The sequence below is a fragment of the Brassica rapa genome, chromosome A09, assembly GCF_000309985.2.
Source record: "Brassica rapa cultivar Chiifu-401-42 chromosome A09, CAAS_Brap_v3.01, whole genome shotgun sequence".
Lineage (NCBI taxonomy): Eukaryota > Viridiplantae > Streptophyta > Magnoliopsida > Brassicales > Brassicaceae > Brassica > Brassica rapa.
This window is the reverse complement of record NC_024803.2, coordinates 26,928,815-26,937,573: the sequence shown is the minus strand read 5'-3', so window position 1 is coordinate 26,937,573 and position 8,759 is coordinate 26,928,815. Positions and strand designations below refer to the sequence as shown.

Sequence of the window (8,759 nt, the reverse complement as noted above, 5' to 3'; positions counted from 1 at the left end):
ATAACTTCTAAACACCTATTTTTCGTTCGATGAAAGAGACATTTAGTTGAAAATTCTAACCATTGGCAAACTTATAGATATGTACTAATCAATGTTTTTAAACCCGACCCGAACATTGAACCGGATAATTTACCGGGTCGTTGAGTTACTAGGTTAATCGCGGGTTAATAAATAAATTAATTTTATTATATAATAATATATTAACTATGTAAATAAAAATAAAAATATAAAACTAAAGTTTAATATTTTCTAAATGTTCTTTAAAACATAAAATAATAGCTTGGATATGTATATATTTTATGTTTAAGAACATTTAGAAAATACTTAATTTTAGTTTTTATGTTTTTATTTTTATTTGACATACAAAATATCAAAAAATAGTTTAGACTATTTAAAATTTTCTGTGACAAGATAAGAATTATGAGATCTAAAAAAATCAAGACAAAAAATTCATAAATATTTAAATGTCTAATGTAAATAATAAATTAAACTACAAATCCAAAATAAACCAAAAGTAAAAGATCATTATAGTAAATTGTGAGTAACATAAATAAATTAACACCAAATTACATCAACTAATTTTGATTCTCTCTATCATCGTTCATTTCAATTTTTTCATCAAAATCTAAAAATTACAAATATAAAACTGAAAAGGGAAAACCTAACTTTTTTTTCAGCACCTAACTTCTTAATTGGAAACTTAGAACATAAAACATAGTTAAAAACTAAAAAAAAAAGTAAAACTTAATTGGTTCAACCGGTATCGGGTTCCGGGTTTTACTGGTTTCCATGGGTTTTTGCGGGTTTCTAAATATTGGGTTTTTAACAATGTTTTTAAACCCGACCCGGACACTGAACCGGAGGACTTACCGGGTTGCTGGGTCACTGGGTCGACCGCGGGTGAACCGCGGGTTAATAAATAAATAAAGTTATTATATAATAATATATCAACTATGTAAATAAAAATATAAAAACTAAATTTTAATATTTTTAAATGTTTTTTAAAACATAAAATAACAGTTTGGATATGCATATATATTTTATGTTTAACAACATTTAAAAAAATACATAACTTTAGTTTTTATATTTATTTTCATTTGACATACAAAATATCAAAAAATAGTTTAGACTATTGAAAATTTCTCTAACAAGGTAAGAGTTGTGACATCTAAAAAAATCAACACATAAAATTTATAAATATTTAAATGTCTAATGTGAATAATAAATTAAACTTCAAATACAAAATAAACCAAAAGTAAAAAATCATTTTAATAAATTGTCAGTAATGGAAATAAACTAACACCAAATCACATCAACTAATTTTTCTTCTCTCTACCATCGTTCAGTTCATTTTCTTCAAGTGGTATAGTGAAATCTTCATAAAAATCTAAAAATCACAAATATAAAATTGAAAAGCGAAAACCTAACTTCTTTTTTTTGTCGGCACCTAATTTCTTAATTGAAAATTTAGAATATAAAACATAATCTAAAAACATAATTAAAAACTAAAAAAAAAGTAAAAGTTATTTATTAGTTTAACCGGTGGTTCAACCGGTATCGGGTTTCGAGTTTTACTTGGTTTTTGCAGATTTTTTCGGGTTTTTAAATATTAGGTTTTTCACAAAACCCAAACTGGATTTTTTCTGGGTCATCGGGTTTACCGGTTCAACCGCGGGTCCGGGTCGGGTTTCAAAACACTGGTTTTTAACAAGGGGGATTTTTCAAAAGTGACTAACTTTTTTTTGAATACAAAAGTGTACTCCAAATTCAATCAAATGCAAAAGTAACCCAAAAGCCTAGTGAAATTACAACAGCCCCCTTGTGAACAAACAAAAAACATGTATTCAGTTTTACCTTCATTTTTTTCTTTTTCAAATTGACCCACATATGTTTAACAATATAATAACTTGATTTAAACACTTTCTAATTTTTTTTTAAGTTTAAGAAGACTCACAAAAAACTTAAAAATAAGTCTTCCGCAACATCCCGTCTAAATTTAAGTAAAATTTAGGGTTCCCGCCTAAATTTTGGAATAATTTAGATTTTCCGTCTAATCAAAGTCTTCCATAAGTCTTCAATGAGTCTTACATAAATCTTCCATGAGTTTTCCATAAGTCTTCCAGAAGTCTTATGGGTCGAAAATATTTAACCTAATTAGAATTTTTTGTCTCCATATATAAAGAAAATTTACACATTCTCTTTCTTCCTCTCAAATGACTGCAACAAAAATGTAATGTTTCTCACTCTAAAACTCTCCAACATCTCTCTAATCTCAACTTTATATCCATTTCCCACTTTTTCTTATGTCTTCTCACTAATTTATCTTCTTTTTGCATATTTTTCATTACATGATTCTCATCTCTCACTCTTTCAAAGGTAGATCTCTAAATTTTGGATATGAATTTATGTGTGTGTTTATATGTTAGATTCTAAAAAACTATAGATTCAACATAGTGTGACTGTTTTGTTTATTTTGTAAGCATAAAATTTTCATTTTTGAAGTTTTCTCTGTTTTGAGTTATTTGAATGTTTTTGAATTTGCAGGTTTTTCCAGATCTGAGAGAGTTTGAAAGACTTCTCAGAAGACTTCTCGGAAGACTCTCAGAAGACTCTCGGAAAACTTCTCCGAAGCCTTCTTAGAAAGTCTTCTAATGCATTTTATGCTAGAAGACTTCCCATGAAGTCTTCAGGAAGTCTTCCGAAGTCTTTTGCCTAAAGTGGTATAAATTTTGGATATGTATTTTGTGTGTTTTATATATTAGATTCTAAAAAAATTTAGATTCAACCTAGTGTGACTGTTTTGTTTATGATCTAAAAATTTATTTTTGAAGTCTTCTCTATTTTGAACTCATTTGAAAGCTTTTGAATATGCAGTTTTTCATATCTGAGACAGATTTTGGAAGACTTCTGGGATAATTCTCGGAAGACTCTCGGAAAACTCTCGAAAGATTCTCGGAAGACTTCTTGGGAAATCTTATGTATTTTATGCCAGAAGACTTCCCACGAAGTCTTCAGAAATTCTTCCAAAGTCTTCTGTCCAAAGTGGTACAAAGAGATGATGTGAAGTGAAGTCCAAACTTATCTATGTTGAGGAATAATATCTAGCTGTGTAATAATTTTGTTTATGATCTTTTTATGATTTGTATATGTAATATTTTAGTTGTGAATTATTTTGTAAACTTTAAGAGATGTTAATCAAAAGAATGGTAAATATGTTCATGTTTTGCCAAAAGTACTTGACTTCATTAAAGTTATTGATACAACATATTAAAAAATATTTTAATCATTCTACCCACACATTGTTTCCACTTCATTACATTGTTTACAAAGTATGAATTGCAATTTTGAATTATCGTTTACAAAGTATGAATTACATCGGAGCACTGAAAAAGGTATGAATTACAGTTTCCACTTCATTACCTCGTTTACAAAGTGTTCCTGGAATCATACCTCTCTGTGGTAGGTTTTCTCCCAAAGGCAGTGCCTTCTGTATGATAGACGAAATGAAAATCTTCATTTTTGGTGAACAAACCTCTGGCCAAACATCTTTTATCCAGTTGAATGCTCCTTGTTCAGACGGAGTTATTGCAAAAGACTGCTTCATCGATGCTGAGCAGTAACCAGATCGAGTTGTGTATTCTCCCGATAGTAGTGGCTGCCAAACAAAGATGTCCTCCACTTTTGATAGACTCGGCTGTAGCAGTTGGATTTCCGTTGCCAATTGAGGTAAAAGAGCCTCAATCTTGTTTTTATTCCATTGCATATCCGAAGTTAGTAGATCAGACACTGTAAGATCCATAGCAGCTTCTGAAATAAGACCAAATGGTTTCAGGTTCTCATTCAACAATATCCGAGAATCTTTACAAACTTTAGTAGTATGTCCAATTCTTATGGCCCTTCTTAGGTTTCCTTTTAGTAGATCTCTTCCATATAGAATACTTCGCCATCCATGCGATCATACCGTTGGTACTTGAGCTTAAAAAAATGGTTTAGTGTGGCAGTATTTTCCTAGGAGAATTCGAGCCAACAAACTATCTGGTTTTGTTAGGATTTGCCACGCCTGTTTAGATAGAGGGTCTTGATTGAAAATTTGAATATCTCTGATCCGAGACCCCCCCCCCCCCCCCCCCCCCTTGCTTTAGGTTTAGTTAGCTTATCCCATGCACCCCATGACATTTTCCTTTTCCCATCCGGATTATCCCACCAGAATCTTGTTAAAACTGATTGAATGCGCTTTCATAAACTTGCATGCAATTCAAAACAAGACATGGAGAATGATGGGATTGCAGTTAAGACAGACTTCAACATCGTGAGCTTGCCTGCTTTGGAGAGAAATCTTGTAGACCAACTAGAGGCTCGTTGTTTAATTCTATCCACAATTGCCGTAAAAAGATACTTCTTCCTTCGGCCAAAATGCTCAGGTAATTCTAAATATTTGTCTGGTCCTCCTTCTTTTGTAATACCCAGCGTGTTCTTGACCACTTCTCTTGTTTCTGTTGGGGTCTTAGATGAGAAGAAGATGGAAGATTTGTCAGTATTGATCTTTTGATCCGAAGCTTGTTCGTATTCCCATAAGATATCCTTCAGTTTATTGCAGCTAGTTGGGGATGTTTGACAGAAGAACATGATGTCATCTGTAAACAGCAGATGACTCACCTTTGGGCATCCTCTCGCGACTTCAATGCCTTGCAAGTTACTTTCTCTTTCGGTTTTTAAACATATACCATATAGAACTTGACCGCATATGATGAAGTGATACGGGAACATGAGATCTCCATGTTGATACGCCCTGAATTGGAGGATCATTTTAGTTGGGTGTTGGATATGATCCGAGAAGGCTAATGGCACTTCTAGAACTGAGAAGGATTGAAAGGATTGTCAAGAGATGTGGAATGGCTCTTGATATACCCACGATCTAAGGCTAAACACCTAAGAAAGAATGTAGTGAGTTGGCTAACCACAAAACAACACACAAAGATGAATTGGCTGACCACCAAATCAACAAGCCGGTTCACACCAATGAACTCTCTCTCTCTCTCTCTCACTCAGAGAAAAGAAGAAAATAAAAATAAACTCAAACTTAGACTGATTTATTCATAGAATGGGATTGCATATTTATAGTACTTGTGGTCAAAGACTAATAAATTAATTGTAGAGAAAACAAGAGATAGAAAATGAAAACATTGACTAAAAAATGATATATGAGTCAAAGGTACGTAATCTGATGAAGACCAGTCAAGATGACCGTTCAGCTACTGTCTAGGTTCATCCGAACTGGTTGTGTCCAATGCGGTAAGGAGAAGGGCGCATGCGGGACTGTCCGGATGGTTCGCCGGGTGAGAATGCATGTCTGTCTTTGGGTTCTTCACGATCCAACTTAAGTCTGGCTCGACTATTGTCCTTAAAATGTCGGGTGGTCGGGAAAACCGAGTTGTTGTACGGTCAGTTTGGTCGTCTGATCGTGGTTTCAGCCGAAACTCCATCTTGGACGAATGCAGGTCGATCCGGTACACGGCTCGGTTAGTCTGATTGGTACTGTCGGATGGACGAACCTCGGTTGAATCATTCAAAACGTCCTGATCTCCATGCCGAGCTGGTTCCATGGACTGGGGCGCATCATTTACTCCCTCTTCAAAAAGATGGAACATTAAAAGGAAAAGGGTTATAAGCAAAAGAATCATAATCAGAACATTGCTCACCTTGAGTTTGGTCCAGCTTTTGAATGGAAGAAAATCTGTCTTGGTTTGCTTGATGACCACAGTTTTGTTCTTCATCTGACCCTTCATGTATTGACACAAAGCTTCCAAGACCAAGGTCATATATGCGCCAATATCAAAAGCATTCAAAGGACCAGAAAATTCATTCTTGTTCAAAACCTTTTTAGAATTCTTTTCAAACTGAAAAATCAATTCAGAGCTACCTGCCATCGGCTTATGTGCACAGTCATCAAAAATTGGCAATAGACCTTCCTTTTCTGGCTCGGTTTCAACGTTCTCATTCTCCAAAGTCACCAATGGTTTTGGCACTTGTTAGCATAATGACCGATCCTATGACATTTGAAGCACATGGTAGAATGAGTTTTGCTTGTGGGTTTCACAGCTTTGCTTTTATCAAAAGAAAACACATTAGTTTTCAAATCAGAATTTGAAAGAGGAGAAAACTTACATTGTTGTTTTGGTGCAGAAGAAGTGTCGGTGTTTCCCTTCTTTTTGAGTTTCTGAATAGCGAAAATTGCCTTATGCAACATCTTCTCCAAACTGGCATAAGTCTGAAGCTCGTTCCGATCAAGAACGTCACAGTTGCTCCTCTTGGTTTTGCTGAAGAGACAATCACCATTTCTGACCATCTTCTCATCATCATCGAACTTGTTTTGCCTCTTCCTTTGGTTTCTTTGTTTCTGCACAAAATCAAACCCAATAGAAGAAAAATGTTTCTTATCCCCAAAAATCAATTGTTTTTTTTCAAGCACGGTTTTAAAAGGATAATAAACATGTTGTTGTAGTTTTGAAGCCTGATTTGATTTCTTGTGAAGCCCAAACATTCTGAAAACACTTAACAAAAGAGTTAGCAAATAAAAATCCTTACACTCTCAAAGTATTTAGCTCACGTTTTTTAGGTAATCACTCAGAATTCTTTTCACTGGTTCAAATATGATAGGCAGTAAAAATTCAGTAATCAAAACCCAAAACAACTTTTAAGGGTAAAGAGAAAGAAAGATGAAAATATTTATATGTGGATCCGCTTTAACTGTCCTAAGGCTGGGTTTCTCTTCAGCCAGCAAGGTTTCTTTTCCACCACTCCCCCACGATTTCTCTTCAGAAGTGATTCAAGCCAAAAATGTTTACTCTTTTTTTTATCGTTTTTTTAAGGGCAATCACAAGAGAGTAAATGTACAGCCCGGATCCAACAAGAAATAATAAAAGAAATTTGTGGAGAGATGAGAATGAAATGATGAAATGAAAACAAACCAGCCAAAGTGGCTCAGGTACCACTTGATACGCCATGAATTGGAGGATCACTTTAACTGGATGTTGGATATGATCCGAGAAGGCAAATGGCCCTTCTGAAACTGCGAAGGATTGAAAGGATCGTCAAGAGATGCGGAATGGTTCTTGATACACTCACGATCTAAGGCTAACCACCTAAGAAAGAATGTAGTGCGTTGGCTAACCACCAAACAACACACAAAGATGAACTGGATGACCACCAAATCAGCAAGCCGGTTCACACCAATGAACTAGCTAAAGAACTCTATCTCTCTCTCTCTCTCTCACTCAGAAAAAATAAGAAAACAAAAATAAACTTAAACATAGACTGATTTATTCATAGAATGAGATTACATATTTATAGTACTTGTGGTCAAAGACTAACAAAAAGAATTATGGAGAAAACAAGACATAGAAAATGAAAACATTACCTAGAAAATGATAAATGAGTCAAAAGTGCGGAATCTGATGAAGACCAGTCAGGATGACCGTTCGGCTACTATCCAGTTTCATCTGAACTGGCTGTGTCCAATGCGGTAAGGAGAAGGACGCACGCGGGACTGTCCGGATGGTCCGCCGGGTAAGAATGCATGTCCGTCTTTGGGTTCTTAACGACCCAACTTAAGTCTGGCTCGACTATTGTCCTTAGAATGTCGAGATGGTCGGGAAAGACGAGCTGTGGTACGGTCAGTTCGGTCGTCTGATCGTGGTTCCAGCCGAAACTCCATTCCGGACGAAGCATGGGTCGATCCGGTACACGGCTTGGTTTGTCTGATTGGTACGGTCGGATGGGCGAACCTCGGTTGAATTGTTCAGAACGTCCTGATCTCCATGCTGAGCTAGTTCCATGTACTGATCCATGGACTGGGGCTCATCACATGTCTTATCCCCATGTTAGGTATGACCGAACCCTGAACTGAATCGTTGATCAAATAAGAATAAGAAATTGTAGTCACACATTCTATGATCAACTTAACCCATTTCTCGTGAAAACCTAGTCTCTGAAGCACTTGTGAGATAAATCTCCATTCCACTATATCATATGTTTTAGACATATCAGTTTTGACTGCCATTGTGTCTTTCCCAGTATAAATGTTGACTGGTTCTCTGAAATAATCTTGCGTAGAGTTGGTTTCAGTATGAGTGCCAGTAATTTAGAGATAATCTTGAAATACACATTGCATAGAGAAATAGGACGATAGTCAGCCACCCTCTTTGCACCTATAATCTTGGGAATAAGTCTAACATTTGTTACATTTTGTGATGGTTTAAGGATTCCTGTCTCGAAGAACATTCTGATCTCCTTCACAACGTCTGGTCCTACTATATCTCAGTTAACTTGAAAAAAAACTGGCTAGAAAACTATCAGGTTAAGGGCTTTATCCGGATGTATTGCAAATATTGCTTCTTTAATTTTTAATGCGGTCAGTTACTTGATCAGTTGCAAAAGTTGCTGAGGTTGTTTTTAAAAAATAGAACCTAAAATCTAATAAAGAATCAAGAAAAATATACTTAAGTAAAAAAAACTAGAATTTACCTTTTGATTTATGTTCTCGTCCATCTTATATATTAAAACAGAAGTCATGACTTCTTTTCATGTGTGATTTTTTTTAGTTTGGACCATTCCTAAAAAATATCATATTTTACATAAGTTCACTATTATATTTTTTATCATCATTATCTTTTTATTTGAAATACAAATGAATATATTTAAAATGTTCTAACAAAATCTTTTAAAAATCTTCTTAGAATCTTTTTAAATTTACTTTCAAA

At 34.7% G+C, this 8,759-nt stretch overlaps 1 long non-coding RNA gene across 1 annotated transcript; it reads right to left on the bottom strand.

The window, feature by feature from the left end:
• Positions 1–259: 259 nt before the first annotated feature.
• On the bottom strand, positions 260–8,728 carry LOC117128606. The gene is made up of 2 exons (XR_004451994.1): positions 2,622–8,728; positions 260–2,586 (listed from the first exon to the last, which is right to left on the bottom strand). It is a non-coding gene; the product is annotated as an uncharacterized LOC117128606 (long non-coding RNA).
• Between the last annotated feature and the right edge of the window lie 31 nt (positions 8,729–8,759).